Raw genomic sequence first — 18,384 nt, forward strand, 5'->3', positions numbered from 1 at the left:
TTAGTTCTCCAGTAAAAGCTTATTTTTCTGCAAGTACACTTGCTGCTGACAGACTTTTTCACAACATGGTGTGAAAGCTGTGAGATTCTGAAAATCTTTTGGGTTAAAGCTTTGCACATCTAGAGCCAAGAATTATTACCCATCTTCCTCAGAAACTATCTCGAGCTCAGTCAGACTGGATGTAGAGCATCTGTACACAGCAGTTCTCAAGTCATAGACTGTCTTTGCCATGTAGGTGTTTGGTCTTTCTCCTGCTGGAAAGGGAACCTCCATCCGTCCACCTTTTGCTTCTTCTGAGATGCCTTCTTCCAGGTTTGTTTTGCATTTCAATCCATCTTCTCATTCATTCTGACCATCTTTCTTGTTCTGTTGAAAATGACTCTTACCCACACCATGGTGCTGTTGAGGAAGGTAATTTTCACAGTGGTGAGTGTTCGTTCAGTGTAGTCTTAGTTTTGCTCTATATATTGTACATGTTGCCTAGAAAGTTCAGATTTGGTCTCATCTGTCTAGAGCAAGTTCTTTTAATGTTTGATGTCCCCAACATAACTTGTGGGTAAAGGTTTCCTTTCTAAATTAGCTTCTTATAGGACAGATTTATGGATCACATAACTAAATACTCTTTCCATTTTCACAATTGCAATTGCAATGCAATTGTCACTTTAAAGTTGATCCTTTTTTTTTAAGCCACATCTTTACCCCTGACTTTTCTGGTGTGTCCCTTGCTCTTGATGGTGCTGTTTGTTCGGTAATGGTATTTACAAATCCCTGAGGTCTGAGATTCACAAACTCAGTTAACATAAGTGAGTATCAGAGCTAGTTGTATCATAAAAATAGGATTACAAAATCAGCAAGACGGACAGCAAGCAGTTGGAGATCACTTATGTCAGTGTTCACATCAGAATCCTCACAAAAGTTCAACAGTGCACAACTAAGAGACTGACAGGCTTTATCACAACACGAGGACCAAAACAGACCATGTTGTTAAAGGAAAGTGCGGATCTTCTCTGACCTCTACCAAACAAGACATTTATTTTGAAATGGGTGTTGTGAACTTTAGGTCATTGTCTTTTATGTTTTACTTTGCAATACTGAAGGGCTCAGAGCCAATGCAATCATGTTTTGGATGTTTTAGCCCAGAATCCGAACTATGGCTGACTTGATACAGGTCAATCTTTCTATTAGGAAATATCTTTTAAAGGACCTATGTTGCTTGTTTTTGTTTAATTCCCTGAGGAAGGGATATGACGGAATGCATTAGAGAGCTGACTTGTTATGCCAGCAGACCTTAAGTCCAATGAACCAAGATTAATTAAATGGGGACTTCAAAAGTGAGTAAACTCAGGAAGAAACTGATTGTAGGACCACTGGTCAAATGGATTCTGATATAAACTATAATGGAAAAGTTTTAACAACACAGTCCTTTATGGCCTGTCTGACAATAAAAACTGAATCAGCAAAAAAAAAAAAAAAAAAAAAACAGATTGGTGGCAGAAAATTCACTAAGGATTTCATCAAAAAGCCAGCAGAAAGAAATTCTGCTTGAAGAAGTCCTTGTTCTCTGCCCAGCCAATTTAATGATAGCTGGAGGTACTTAACTAGTGCTTGTTCTCTGTTACACAGCCACAATCTAAATATGTTTGGAGAACTGGGATGGATCTGGGAGCAGGGAAACAAAACTGGCAGCATGATTTGGCCCAATAGTGCATTGAGTTTATGTAAGGATCGCTTCTGCCATCAGATGGAATACTAGCATTACTTGAGATGCCAAAGTAGTTTCACACTGTGACAAAAAACTTATGGCATGTGCTTGAGATGCCTGAGGCATTTCTTTCCTCACAAGCTTTGCTTGTGCTCAATAAATTTGATTTTGTACCTTGTAAATTTTTTGTGCTGCCTCAAATTGTTGCTACATGTGCATGCCAATTTTCTCAGCTTTCTCTTTAACTATGAAAACTGTTGAAATGTATGTTTTTCCTTCCTCACAATTAGGTAAAAATAAAATTGAAACACATTGAATTTTGTGGTTCTAATTTGACAAACCTGTTAGCAAATTTTCCTGTTAGCAAGTTCAAAGTCAAATCAAAACCAGCCTTACCGTGAAAAGGTGGCATCTGCATTTTTAATTAAGTAGAAAATACTCTCAGCTGCAAAAGAAAGTTCATCACAGTGTGACAAAAGGAACACACTAGAGATGCTCTTCAAAGGAACAGATTTTTGAGCTTATTTCTTCAGGTCATCAGCTTGAGAATTGTTGCTGTCGTGCTTTTATGTTCTAAATTGTTAACGATGTCACTTATTTAATGCTTGGTATATGGGTGAGCCATTTTGCTTTTTCATTCATCAGTTGAAGTTGGCGGTATCAAATTATAAGTATTTGTACAGCAATTGTGCACTATTCCTTCTGTCAGAACTGGTGTAACTGAGTCAGGCTTCTAGACCATTTTGCTCAAACTCGCCTTAACTTCCTGACTGTTGTTTCAATATTGATGTACATTGATATATGATATATGGTGTATTTAAAAATGTGATTATGATTATTTCCTGCCAAGTTACTGTGACTTTTCCTATTAAAGTCACAAGAATAATGAAGATTTTACCTGATAGACTAAAGTGATTTATTGCTGCTAAAGAATAACAATAGTAGAATAAAAAGAGAAAAAATGTATATTGCAAAATTTTACACAAACATATAAATCGGTTGCATATGATGTGCATTATAATTATGTCTCCTTTACTCTGGTACACTGTAAAAAAAATTTTTAAATAATTTACAGTAAAATACTGGCAGCTGTGGTTACCAGAAGTTTACCGTATTTATACAGTGTAGATCAAAATAACATCTCGTTCAAGCTATTGTCTTAGTAGGTCATTACATTATTAAATGGAGTCTTCCTATGTGTAATTGTTTTGTCAGTATAAATACAGCTTTTCTACGAAGGCCTCGGATGTTTGTTGAAGAGCATTAGAAAACAAACAGCCTCACAAAGTTCAATGATAAAGTTGTGGAGAAGTTTTAAGCAGGGTTGGGTCATTAACCAATATCCCCAACTTTAAAAAATACCCAGTAAACCATATCAATTTAAATAGTTCTAAATTAAACATAGAAAAAAGCTAAGTCTGTTTTGTTCTAATTTAAAATTTTTGAGCAAAATAAATTAGATTGTTTTATTTTGCTTTTCTGTGCGTGTATATTGATCAGACATAGCTGAGATTCTGCTCCCAGAAACTATGGATAACTATATTGCAGCAGAGTTGCAGAAATCCACAATATGTGTATGACAACCTTGAATTGAAATGTCACCTTATGCCAGCAGATGCGGACTGATGGTTTATGTAAGATTTCTGTGGCTCGGTTTGCAAAGGTCATCTTACCTTGACAGTCAGATTTTGTGCAAACCCAGATGTGAGATTTTTATTTATTTATCTATTTAGTTTTTGCAACATTTTCTGCCAGAAAGACGAGAGACGCAGAAGACAAGGTAAAAAAGGTGTCTTCAATTCTGGGATAATCTTGATTTGTAAAGGCAATGTAATTTAGACGCATTCAGCTCGTACAGAAAACATAATTACAGCTTTCAACTGAACCTTTTCACATTAGTCACCGTGTTTACGCCTCCCAGAGCTGCTCAGCAAAGCACTGCCATCTGCTACATGAAAAACAGTTTAAAAGGGGGAAATTAGATGAAAAAAGAAAGCGATAAATGCGCAAGTACGAGGAAAATATTTGATGTTATTTATTGAGATGTTATATGGAATACTAAACACAGTTATTAATTTATACTTCATTGTTCATCTGAGATGAAAGAAATAATAAGATAAAATCTCAAATTTTAGTTCCTAAAATAAAGATTTCTGTGCCAATTTATCCAGAGAAGAAAAACAAGTGCTTGAAGACCTAGCAAACTGCCTCCAAATCGAGGGGTTTAAAAAAGCTTGCTTTGCCTTCGATTCACCACAATTTGGACGTGTCACATGTAGCAAAAATGTTTATTAAATCTCTAAAATCATAGCTGCATTCAAATAGACACACACTATTATAAAGGTATTTTCAAAAACACCTTTGTGTCCTATTAACTGTATGCCAATAGTTCTTTAAACAATTCTTTTCCGAAAAAAGGCTACAATTGTCATTAATTGTCAAAATAAATTGCCCTTAAATCCACACTTCTTGTTTGGGAAAACAATGGAATTGCTGATTATTAATCATACATGTTTATTTCAATATTTCTGTATTTTATAGCTGTAAATTACATTTGCTCAGCAGTGATAATGACACACATTGTCATTTCTTCTTTGTAGAGACAAATTGTTGTCAAATTAACTGCTGATTTCATCACTTACTTGTTTTGTCAGACTGGCTCTAGTGTTTGATTTTGTTTACCGGTCTCCCTGCTGAGCTTGATCAAGACTGAAAGAAATTGATTTAAATAAAATCCCAACAAGTGACTGCAGTGAGGTTCAGGCAGTTAAACTGTAGCAATGGCTCCAGCAAAAAATAATGCAACATATAAAGGAAATCGGTCAGGAGACCAAAAGATGGTAAGATAAAGTGAAAGCGGGAGGGATGGACGATATCCACACCTGGAAAGATAATAAGATAGTGATAGAAAAAGTTTACGGATGTTAGGAAGGAGAAAAACTTGAGATCTTTGATTAAGAATGCCAATATCGCCAAGAAACACATGGGAAGTGAAAAATCTTTGAATGCCACTGGAGCCTTGACTCAATGACAATAACAGCAAAGAAGCATTAAGGAAAATCTTTGCTAAACAGTCTTTTCTGCAGGCATCAGGTCCATGAGGATTCACACTTTGAATCAATACAGCCCAAGCACTGTTGGGGTCTCTTGAATCTTTTAAACTTTTAGGTCTCTGTTTCTGAACTGCTGCTGAATGTGTTCGGTGCATTTGCAGTTGAAACTTTTAAGTGAAATTTATTTCAGTCAGGCTCAATGTACAGTAAAGATTGATACATCTTGGTATTGATTTCTCTGCAGGGAGCCTGCAACACTCCAAGGCACAGAGGAGAACATTCTTCTCTGCTGCAAGGAAGAATTGTCATCATGAGCTTGGAAAATGCTGCGCTATAAAGGGTTGTTTCGGGTTTTTTTTTGTAAAAAGAATGTGACACATTAAAGGTACACTAGGTTCAATTAATTAAACAAAATATTATCCCACTGTTTTCTTGCTTACCTTTTTACCATTTAGCTCTGGTAGCATGAAAATTGACCAAGGCTATTTTAAAAAGTTGATTTTCTTAAATGTCACAAATACTAATGCATTTTTTATATGATAAAAAATATACATAGTGCCACATATTTTTATCCTACTAGGATGCATTAGAAGATCTTTTTCAGGATCTTTTGTTCAAGAGTTTTTTCAAGAAGCATCTTTTTCAGGTTAAAACCATTGTATAGTAAATAACTTTAAATGCCATAACCAGGAATTTCTTTGAATTTATAGTGGATTTTTGCTATTCATTCAAAATGTAAAAAATAAAAGAAACTCTAATATTTATATTGACTGATGTGAAGTCATGTAAACCTGATAAATGAATAAATAAACAAACAAACAAATAAATAATATTTAATATTGAATATTTACTATTCAGGTACTTTTTTTAAAGTTCTTGCTGTTTTTGAGGGGTTTTTCTTTTATGAAGCCATGTTTTTTGGTTTATTCCTAGATTTTTCACATTTGTCTGTTATTCCCTTGTGTGCTTATAAAGTTTTTATTGATCTGTGACTTTGGTCAGTTTTTTCTCATCTTGTTTGTCCTATGCTCTCCTCCCTGGATCTATTCATTCTGTTAGTTATCCTGACCTGGTCCTGATTCCAGTAATCAATTTCGGTTTCTATCACTTATTTCCAGATGCTTCCATTACTGCATCTTTCTCTAGCAGTTTTGTTGCTGTTGTTGTTGTTGTTTTTCTAATGCCCGTTTCAAGCTGTTTTCCAGTGAAGCTTCAAGAAGTATTCAAACAATTCTGATCACTGGGTCGATCCATGTCTTGAGGCCTTGAAACATTTTAAATTAAGGTGATACAGTGTGCTTGAGGAATTTCCCCTAGAGGGAGTGCCAAAACACAATATGCCCTACAGCACCACAGTTAGTTTAAGGGTGTCTGTAAAAGATGCAATTACAACTCATCAAAAACACTTCTGCCAATGATTCAGAGCAGGAAAATGGACCAGAGAGATGCAGAAACTGTTGGTTCCTTTAAATCAACATTGAAAACATGTTTGGGTTTTGGGTTTTTTATTGTTTAGCTTTTAAGCACAAACAATAAAGTTTGTAAAGTTTGTCCTATGCCTTTAACATCTGCATTTCTACATTTGTGGTACAGTGGTGCTTGTACCACAGTACAAGCACATCTACAGATGTAGATGTAGAAATTTTTATTTCTACATCTACATCAGTTTTTTTTTCTATTAAATGCTTTTATGCTCATACTGTTATTTTCTTTATATATATTCTAAAGTACTTTGAATTGTACATGTGTGGTGCTGTGTGCATAAACTATCCTGGCCTTAAGTTAATTACAATGAGAACCAGCCATCCTTTAAGTAAATAGCTTCTGTCATGCTTCTGCTTCTCCTCTTTTCAAAAACTCATCTATTCCCATCCTCTGGGAATAGATGAGTCTTTGTGTTTATGTGTATCCATGCTGACCTGAACTCGGTGAGTCATCACATGCTGAACTTAAAGGTACAGTTAAGTGTTTATTAACAGTTTACCTCCGTAAACATGCTTATGTGACTTCATTGTTCAATTTGTGTCCCCTTATCCAGCTTGCTCTGTAGGCATTTTAATCAGGATGACTGTAGTTGCACTTTGTGCTTCTCATGTATGAGCATAGATTTTCATCTCGGTGATAAATGGTGGCTCTTAGGACACTTTCCTGTGGAATCAACTCTATTATTTGGTTTTGGAAACCGATACACTCTGAGTCATAATAAAACCGGACAGAAAAATTTTGAATTGTTTCAAAGCTTAGACCGTAACTGCTTCAAATGTCCCTCAAATATTCATGTGTTACTCTGCTATCACCTCTGGCTGCTTGGGGAAATTTAAATAATGCATCAAACGCCTTCCTCCAACTATTATCATCTCCATTTTATGTCGTTAGCTTTGGGTGCTTCCCATAGTTTGATTAACTATTTCACATCCTCTATTTAACCTGCTGGGAATGACAGAACTACCAACACAAAGAAAGAAAAGCATGAATTTTTAACAACTCTAAATAACCCCTTATGTCTACACTACTGCACTGCATTTTGCTTATAATGGTTCACTCCAGGTACTTAAACCTCTACTGAAGCAGATTCACTGTTCTTCCCGTCTCTCTAATTCACATTCATGTTCTGTTTTGCTTCTACCAACTCTTCTGTTTGTATTTCAGGTGCATTTTCAGGCTCTTTAACCTACTACAAGCAAATTGACACAGTACAGGACATAAATTTTACATTAAATATCACAGAGTTAATTTAATTTAACTAGCATCACTGAATAAACTGTTACTTGGTCTTATCTACTTAGTTATTTGTAGTGATATGAAACCAGTCAGAGTTCTTGTTTGTGTGCTCACAGTCTTGGTGAATAAAGCTGATTCTAATTACTGAGCTGCTCACAGATTCCTGCATTCATCTGATGTCTTGGCTGTTTTGGTCTGTATTTTCCCTGGCCCTGTTTCCCTCACGACAGCTTTCTGAAAGACGTCTGTGATGTTGCTGCTGTAAGTTAAAGCTTGTTTTGTGATCTCTGTTACATCAACATGACCATTAGTTTTTCATATAAAGCCCCTCTATACTGAACTATTTATTTTTCTTCTATGTTTGTCCACCTCATGTGCAAAAAGGATGAAAGGCAACTCATCTTTAAAAAACGAAGCTGTCAATACCATCAAAGAATGCCCAGAAAAATATTTTTGTGTTTCCTCATGAGGAAACATCATCCTGTGTATAGGCTGCTGTATAAATAAATACTTTTAGATACAGTGTTGCATGTTTTAGCTGATTTATTTGCTTGTTTCTAGCATTTCTTCTTTTCATTCTCTTATATGTCAATGCATCATGGAAGCTTACTTCTATATTTACTTTCCAAATACCTGTGTAACTTTTTACGCTGTCATCCAAAAATATTTAGATACATTGAAGATATTTTGTTACATTTAAGCTTTTCATATGTTGTGTTATCATCCATATAACACATTAAAGTCACATTTACCAAAATGTGACTGTCCACCTAAACTGAAACCAAATTACCTTACCAAAGTTTATTTTTTCAACATCATGCTTAAGGATTTTTAGTCTTCATCATGATTGGAAAATTAAGTCAGAGATCATACAAAAATGGATGGAGGTAAAGCTAAATAAGAACTTAAAAATTGCTTTTCACAGATGACTGAACTTAAACTATAAAATTTTTTTTTTTTGTCTTTAGGTGTGCAAAACAGGCCAAGACATTCTGCCCAAATTTACAGCTGTAAGTGCAGAGAAAAATGGTTCTACAAACAAAGACTCAATGTAAAGTATAAGCTGCATTTTTCAGTTCCACTTAACAAGTATGCACTATTTTGTTTTGGTTCATCATGTAAAATTCAAACATAATACATGAAAATTCATGGTTGTAATGTGACAAAATGTGAAATGGTTGAACAAATCTCTAAACTTTTGCAAGGCACTGTACTGTTCATGTATTTAGATTAAACGCGGAAAAAAAGAAGAAAGAGAGATTATACACAGGAAATGAACAAAATACTTTTCTGATTGGAACATAAACCCCTTTCAGAAATGGCCATGAATCCTCTGGATATAATGTCATCCTCCCATCAAATTTTGCTTGAGGGAAAGGTTCCAAATTTGTTCCAAATAAAATTAATTAATTTTTATAAAACCTTGTTCACAGATTTACTGGTATTACTCTCGTTTAACAATGGCAAATAGTTAATTATTCAAAAAGCTAAAGCTTTAAACTTTAAACAAATCATGAAAGAACACCTGCCATTAGATGTGTATTTGGAAATTAAATGAACCTTCATATTATGAAGATCCATTCATAATCCTTGGCAAATGTATAGTTTTTAAACAATTACAACTTTCTGACCTGACCGTGCCTTTCTGTAGAATAGTTTTTGAAAAGCTCAAATATGTGTAAAGAGTAGGTCAGTTTGTTCTGACATGAAGGGCAACTTTGAGTTTGTGCTGCACATAAGAGAAAAAATAGGTTGGTATCACTCTGGGTCATACATAAAAACGCTAAGTAGCATTTAGTCATCGGAAATGAGTTGGGATTTTGGGGGTATTTATTTGGATGATTTGTCAAACTAAGCAAATTAAATTCTGGATTTTATTCAGCTGGGTGCTCAAAGGTGTGGGATCCTTGACACTTTTTAAGAAGCTTTCTGATCAGAGGGGCTCTTTGGATTTGAAGCATTGAATGACAGATGGCAGGCTTTACTCAAGGCAATTCTGTGAATGTTCATCCAAAAAGCACACTGGAAGCAACAAAGTTATATAGGATATTTATTTACTTATTTTGCTCTGTACAATGTTTTGCCCTTTAGCAGCAGCACACAAAGTTTGGAGCAAAACTGGGCTACATATTCTCCTCCCTGTTTAGTGGCAGCAATGCAGACTTTAATCATGGCCATTTTTCAGTTTTGGCAGTTTATCAAAGCTGCACAAAGATGATGGAAACACCCCGCTGTTTTTCTGCAAGAGAGGAGGGGAGGTGAGAGGAATCCACAGATCGTTGTTGCCCTCTGTTGGTCATGATGAATCAAGCATTTTATTCCAGAGGACACCTGCCTAGACATTGATTCTACCACAGTGAAAAAGAAATTGCAGGACCAGTGGTGATGAAACCAGAGCAAATTATCTCTGAAACAGCTTCAGGTGCTAGGAAGAACTTCAAAGCTTAAAATATGTCTCCTTTGTGGTACTAAATAGATTTTTAATGCTTGGATTAAGCTTGGATTATTTATTTTTTTTTTCTCTCTGTTGAAAGATAGCATGGGGTGTCATCAGGAATCATGCAGCTTATCTTCACAATAAGGTGAAATTAAACAAGAAAATAGTTTTTTCCTTATTTGGATTATTGATTTATTTTCCCCCCTTTTCTCTGTAAAAAACAGTCTAAAAAGGGATTCACTCCTAACATTTATTTCACTTCATGGAATAGTGATTAACATTTGCCTCAACAAGCCTTGTTCGGCACAACAAATATGTAAAAAGATGATCTGCTCAGGTGCAATCAAAAAAATTACTTTTGGCCAGCATGCAAAGCTAACACTGCACATCACCTTGAGTAAATATTCATGAGTACATTTTCATAATATAACCTTTTTCATCGTAAATTCGATTTGGTTCTGAATGAGGTAGAAAAAAAATGGTGACTTAATGCCTGCATCTCATTAAACGTATGCCAAATTAATCTTTTCATGGCATGGTGGCTTTTGTGCTCCAAACCCAGTGCTGTGAAAATGATTCATAAATGTTCAGACAGACAACTATTGAACAGGAACCATGCAGAGATAAAGAGATAAATGCAGTTCTGGCGAAAGTGGTGAGAGCTGTTCATTCCAAGGACAAACTGTCCCAAGTCAGAACAATTGTGTCTACCTACAAATGGCTCTAATCGTTTTTCACATAAGGAGTTTAGGTTATTACAGTTTCAATTGTCTGCTACTATGACTGCAGACAGATTTTTACATCAGGGCAAATATTGATGACATAATCTCATACATGTCAGAAGACGCAGGTGCTGTGTTTGTTGTGAGTGTGGAATAAAAGACTAAAGAAAAACACAAATGTTTGTCCCGAAAAATGACAAAATACAAAGGCACCCTGTCAGTTCAAGCATTTTAGAAGTTATACACCCTTCTAGTAGTAATGTGTTGCCATTTTATGTCTGATGAATTTCATCATGTTTAGGTGTATACTCTGTAGATGACTGTTGTTTCAAATTGGCTCACACCACACTTAATGGCCCCAGAGAGACCGCTCCTGGGTGTCTGCATTTCTCATTAAATTTGTTCAAAGGTCTGTTGTGTGTGGGCAGGACTTATTGTTTCCCTACCTGCTGTAAAAGTTGTTATCTGAGTGCATAAATCTCATAATAGGGATATTATTGGTAACAACGACAACGGGAGTGTACTCATGTGTTTACAGTCTGACTTTTATTCATGACTGGAAAGTAACGTGGGCTGGAGTTCACAACCCGAAGCCATTTTCCCTCCTTACTAGTTTATGCATCCCACTTTGCACCTACGCCATTCAAAACATATTACACATATCTTGCATCAGTTTATTTTCTCTTATTATTTAAACATTTTGATGATTTAAGGAGATATTTAATCCAAAATGCTTGACTGGTGAGGAATTTATTATAAATTCTAAATTATTTTCTTAGAATTTTGTATTAATCTCTATTGCTAGAAACTGATTCTGATCCAAATTTGGGTCACTTTAAATAGTTAAATATGGCAAATTATAATGCTTGACCAGAACAGTATAAATGAATGTCCTTCTACTGATGGATTTTTTTTTTTTTTTTTAACTGAAGTTCTAAAATGACAGAAAATAGAAAAATACTGAAAAATGAATGAATCCTCAGTACTGAGGGTAAATGTTACAAAACACAAACTGATGCAGGATGAAAATGACCAGCAGTCAGAGAGAAATCAGTCCTTGCTCTTTCCTACAGACGTGTCTCTATACTGAAAAGTGTATTTCTTCAGAAATTTAATCGATGAAGAACTTCTTTCATTATCACAGTGTAACATGTTTGAAGTGTTTATTGGCTGTCTTTGGTGACTTACAGCTAATGAAAGCCTAAAATTTGGTTTTCCCACAATCCAACCTCATCTTCAGCTATCTCTATTTCTTATACTCCTTTTCCTGTAACACTTTTTAATTTCAGTCAACCCTCCTTTAATATTACTCTCTGTAACCAGCCAGCTTATTTAGCAATTACCTTTTGTGAGGAAGTCAAAACTTAACTTTTTTTTTTTTTGAAAACTAACCTAGATTATTTAAGTGATCTTTTTTCTGTTTGTTTTCATATCTATTATCCAATTTACAGCCATTACACTTCTCCTTTAGTTTGACTTAATGACATGATTGCATTAATGTTAGAAAATCAAATCAGGTTGCTAACTTAGTTTCAACCTCCAGACTATGTTTTGTATCCTTTGCTTGTGTCTAGTATGCCCTTCTGAAATAAAAATTTCTTCTTAGCCTGATCTGACGTTGATGGTCTTTCCACAGCCACTTGTTGCCATTCCACAGCTCAACATGGAAATAACCGCAAGCTCGCACACTTAATGAGGTCATCAGTCTATAAATATAGTTTTCCTTGTCAGCGAGTGTCAAACATTGAACAACCAAAGCTTTGATGTGCAATTGCTTTGTTCCACTTTACAGTTCCAGCTACGTCACTGTCAGTGGGATTTAAAGTTAAATTTTGAAGTTTCACCACGCTTATACAGGCTGCTGAAATGGGTATTGTAATTGGTGTTTAATAAATTACTTAATATTTAAACTTACTAGCGCTTGAAGCAATAATTATAAATCAGTGTGCAAACAAAAAATGTTACTAGTTTTGCATTAAAGCTTCTTGGACTTTGGATCATGTGAAAGGAAGGCAATCGTTACAACCCCTACATCTATTATTAACCTGGGCTACTCACACCTGTTTTTCCACTCTAAACAAATTAATTATGTGCCACATGAAAACATAAAGCATCACTATACATTGATAGACTTTCTAGAATATCTTGACATGAAACAAATTCAGATGCTTTGAATGCCTAAATAACCATTTTCAAAAATGTGCATAAAATGAACCTATTTGGGATTGTTTTATGTAATGTCTACATAAAACTGTGCTCAGTTAACGTTCTTTCGTCTGATGGTTGAATTAATCCCAGGTATTTATTTGGCAGTATTATTTTTAGAACTGTCAAATAAAGAAGTCTGAAAGGCAGAAATAAATTATTACAACTGCATTTAGATGCAGCAAAGTTTTATGCAATAAATTAGGCTTAAGTACCCAAATCAGGTCTTCATTTCCTAAACATGTCAGATTGAATTACAACACTATTGGACTGGGCTTAAAATAGCCTAAACAAAGACAATGCCAGGATGTCAAGTGACGTTCATTTATGTGTTTAACAGGGAACATCTACAACCAGTCCTGGAGTGAGAGGAAGAAATATTGTTTTGGGCCCCAAAGAAATAACAAGTTTAAGCTTTAGACCTTCAAACAATTTACTCAAGGTCACCATAAGATGTTCGTATGACTATAACAGCAGTAATGGAAAACATAATTATTCTTCAAAATTGGGATTTTGTGCTGTAGCCTCATGCAAAGGAGTGGATACATTCTCAAGGGAGTGGAGTTCACATTCAGAGCAAACAATTGACATCAGAAGTCACCTAAGTATCATATACAACCTATTTCTGTGTTTATTTATTCCAGTAAATCTACAGCTGCAGCTGTAAGGATGCTTTTAATTCTATAGACAGAGGAACATGTTGAATGTACATTTTGTTTATATACTTACGTTGCAAAATACATACATTGCAAATCAATGGGTCCAGGTAATGGGTTAATAAAAGTATTACGCAAAAACGCTTCAAACCCAAAATTAGAAATAACCTTTGAAATTTTGGTCACATGTTTTCTATTCTGATATCAGTGGAAGAGGACATTAGTAAACGTTTTCTCGTTGCTCAACTAAGCTTAGGGTTAAGACTATTTACTTTTGTTTATCGGCCAGAATCCATGTGGTTGGCCCATTACACACTTTTGATAACACATAAACCATGTGTTATCCACACTTAAAATCCCTAGATAGTACAAAAAGACTTTTAATATTGTCCTTAGTAAGGGGAGCCATATGTAACAACCAACATTTCTGGTACTCATGAACAACAAAACAGGTATGTACATGTACATAATTTGCTTCGCTTGGGATTGGAAGGATAAAATATTTCCAAGTTGTACTTTTTAAAATGTTCCATACAAATAAAAAATCTGTACATAAATTTCTCCTTCCTTTTATTTTTACTAGTAAAGTTCTAATTACAGAAGTGTTGCCTGATTTATTTCCACAGTAAGTTAAACTGTTAGGCTGGGGACTGGGGGGAATCTTGCTACGGAGAAGAATAACTTGCCCAGGTCAAAAACAATGCATTGCACACAGATTTTTTTATTTTAGTTTATTTTTCTGAAAAAGAGAATAAGGCTACGCATTACCAAAAGATGCATGAAAAGAAATGTCCTTGAAAAATGGAAAGACTCAAGAGAACACATTAAATAAATCTTTAACCATTCATATAAAGAGGAAATGTCAGCGAGACCATAACAGAGGGTAAGAGTGAGTTGATTCAAGTGCAACAAAAAGGGCCAATCATTAACCTTTAAGTCAACAAACAGCAACTGAACATCAGCAGTAGGTGTTCAGATGTGTCTCCTTCGGAAACACTGATAAATATTTTCACTCATTTAGTTTCAAAATGAAATTGAGTCCAGAGTTGCTGACAGCTATAAGCTTGATCATGTTTGAAATGTAATACTGACACTTGGAGAGGAAGTGGTGCGTGTTTCCTCTTCAGCTGCGTGACTGAATACAAACTATACAGCCGCAGGCTACAAATAGGAGCTGGGGTTACAGTAGCTGCTCACACAAAGCGTTGACACTTTGACCCCTATTTGAAAGGACTAATCTGGCACTCAGACACAGATGATGGATGTTGCTGTCTGGGAGTAAATATCAGCATTTCAAATGTAACTTCTCCACAATGCTCTGTTTTGAGTCACAAACCTTTGCTCAGCTACAAAGTTTGTCAATAGCAACAAGGTTTCTGTTAGAGAAAGTGACTCGCCCACAACAACTGGATAATATGTATTAACGAATACACAGCTATGAAAAAAGATTTTCTTTCCATTTCTGTTGAAATAAAAGTTAAGCAATGTTCAATAGTTTTCACAGAGGCTGAAGTGTGTTGCAAAGTTGTAACAAACTTTTGCCTTGTTTGTAACAGAGCAAAAGGTCATTAGTGGGAGTGGACACTGACATTTGTGCCCATTAACCTGGATCTGTGAGTGGAAACTGGAATGTTGTCTAAGTAAATACCATTCAGGCTTTACGTCCAATTCATAGTTATGTGCTGCTATGTGTCAAAAAAAAGCAGGAGAGGCATCCATTTATCAGAGAGAGTCCCTCATTTCAAGTTATTACTGAGATGTGTTATCTTAAATTCATTCACAAATTTTCAGCTGTAGAAAGAACTCGTGGCTTCAAAAGCTTCCTTTTTGCATTTGCGGAAGACCTTTCCTCCCACACAGAAAGTGTAAATAGCTCAAACCAAGTCTGTCTTTATTTGCTGAACATTGTTTTCTGGGAGGACAAGAAGACCTTTACAATGCCAACTAAATACCTACCTGAAAGAGGAAAAACACATCTAAAGAGCAGATGAATGCAAAACACCTTGTTACAGAAACTTTTGTTTTCATATGTTCTGTGGTTCTTAAAGTAAAGTTACTTTGGTAACCTCATGGTCACACAAAATTACTCTCCTCCCAGTCTTTATGAAACGAAATAGGACTTTTGGCTTAAACTACAAGCATCTTTTCAAGAGAAAAACTCAAACAACTCAATTTCCAGATTGAGCTGATTTTGGCTTAATCAGACTGGAGACACATAATCAAACTACATCGTCCTCTTCTCTCATCATCTTAAAACTTTGATCATGTAGATTATTATATAGCGGATAGGAAACAATTGGTTGTAAACACACCCAACAAACCTTTGAACACATTTAAATGCAATTGCAGATATCCAGGAAGGGGTTCCTTGGGGCCTTTCAGTGTTGTGTTAGCCAAGTTGAGCAAAGGGTCATTCCTTGTGTCGTAGTGGAACCAATGCCTGAACAATTACCCAGAGGAATTCCACTTCCAGACACGATCGGAACATGTTGATCAACAGTTTTAGCCAAATCTATACAAGATGTTAATTACAGTTCCATATGTTGTACACCGGTGTATGCTTCAAACTGGTAAAGCTACGGCCTCCTTTGTTTACCATGGGCGGAGTGTTCTGTCGTCCATCCTGCTTAGTATCCTTAAACTGCATGGGGAAAATGTTCGGAAGTAAGATTAACACACCAAGTCCAAGGCTAGAACACTTCCTGAGTGTTAAAAAAAACCTTAAAGTTCAGTCCGTACGTTTCAATAAGAACAACAACAAAAAATCATGTGGCTGCGACACTGGAGGGGCGCTAAAACACTTCTCGTGGCATTTCCTTAGTTCTATGAAGTGTCATGGGAGGTGCTCAGCTCATGTAAAGTGTTAGATAGGATTCTTCGGAAAAAAGCTGTTTGTTAATGTTAACATAAACTTGGAGAGGTTCCCACCTGATTCAGAAATGCTGTTTCACATCTTTCCTGAGAAAGGGTGTTTCTGGGCTGCTCCGGGCTGATAATAGCTGCAGCTGAGTGTTTTCTTTTTTTTTTTTTTATCACTTTCAGCACAGCCACGTTCTTCTTCAAGGCAGATAAAGAGCAAGGATTGAGGATGTTTGTTTTGACTCTTCCTCTACAGATGTTTCCATGTAGTCAAAGCAAAGTCACAAGAATTAAATAAGTAATGTGAGGAAGAAGTTGTTCCCTCCTCAAAACCTTCCTTGCTTTTATTCCTTTCATGCATGTTTGAGAAATCCTTGAATGTCCCATAACAGCCATTCAGTTGTGCAGCACGCATGAGGGGGATCGAGCGCCAATTTCAAGGACAAAGCTCTTCCTCAGACCTCACAGAGCAGCCCTTCACCACGATTCTCCAACTCAGCTCCTTCAGACTAGCCATCAGCAATTAGCAAACAACTGGTGGAACTGATCATCTCTTAGAGGAGTGATATTGTGATGTTGTGAGACAGAGGAACAAGACATTAAATTATGATGTCAAATTTCTTTTAAGCCATATTTGACATATAGAGCATATTTACAATAGTTACTTGATTGTGCAATAAAACGGCACAATGTGTGTGGAAAACACATAATACTGCCCCTTTAAAATGTTATCAAAATGCCTCCAGGCAAAATTTTCAACACTAATTTGACACTATACTCTTGTTTCAATTTAAAATGTCTTTTACAGCACAACTTCATCAAAAAATAACATTAGTAGTAATAAAAGTTGTAGCAAAAGTAGTGACCATAAGTAGTATTGTAAGGAATGTATTTAAAACTGAGTATTCATCAGTTTAAATTGTATTTTTTATCTGTTCAAAAATGGTTTTCAAAATGTTCCCTTCTTTTAGAAATAGCTAGAACATGTAAGAATAATCCTTTATGACTCTACCATTTTGTAAATTTTGTTATGTGGATACTCAAATTTACATTTCACCTTGTTTAATTACGATTTCTCCATTCATTCATTCATTTGTTGTTGTCTTTAGCTTATCAGAAATTAAGGAACAACAGGTCCAAACCACCATGAACCAGAATTAACAAAAGCTACTTGTTGAAGATGCATCGTAATGATGTGTTGTTGATGTTTTATGCCCACTTGAAGTGGAACTTGTGTGTTGGTGTTTTTGTTTTCATGTACTTTCTCTTGTTTGTTTATTGCAAAAAGTGGAAAAAATGCAGCTAGTCTTTTATATGGGATATCTCAGTTTTCTTAAATCTTTGAAAACACTATAAGACAACATAATACATTTCATACTAATATAATAAATGTTTCTAATTAATAGGAAGACAAATACCTCTTTCCTTTGTGCTTTAACATAATTGAACAGCTCTTTTTTTGTTGCTTTGTTGCTCTTTGTTTCTTATGCCAAGGCTAAATTGTGTACACAAACGTCTTAGTGTGTAAACATGATAATTTAAACTCTACAAACAGCAGAACATCAAGGCACAATGTCAGGGTTGGAAGTATTCATTTCTGAAGAAGGCTTTAAAAAAAAAAGATTTTTATACAAGCAGCAGTCACTATGTACAGTATATTGTAACTTCTTGTTAAGCTCCAAAGCTTTTTCTTTAAAAAGAATGTAAGTAGTTCCCCTTAACACATCTGCTGATGCATTGGAGGGAATGATAAGTGTAAAGTTGAATGTCAATGAATATGCAAGTCTGTGTATTTTGTTTTTCCCCAAGTGGATAATTTGGAAATGTTCATTCCCCTTGTCTGGTTTTAGGCTGTGGCATTCTTTCCTTCTTTCCTCCTTAGACAAGGACGCAAAGTGACCCTAATTACAGCAGTAGATATGTACAAGGAACTTAACAGTCCATGCAAATTTACAAGTTATTATTAATTTATGTTGTTTTCTGATTGTCTGCATTGCAATTATATCCTTTAATATATAAAACAAATCCC

This window comes from Gambusia affinis, linkage group LG17, assembly GCF_019740435.1.
Source record: "Gambusia affinis linkage group LG17, SWU_Gaff_1.0, whole genome shotgun sequence".
Taxonomy (NCBI): Eukaryota; Metazoa; Chordata; class Actinopteri; order Cyprinodontiformes; family Poeciliidae; genus Gambusia; species Gambusia affinis.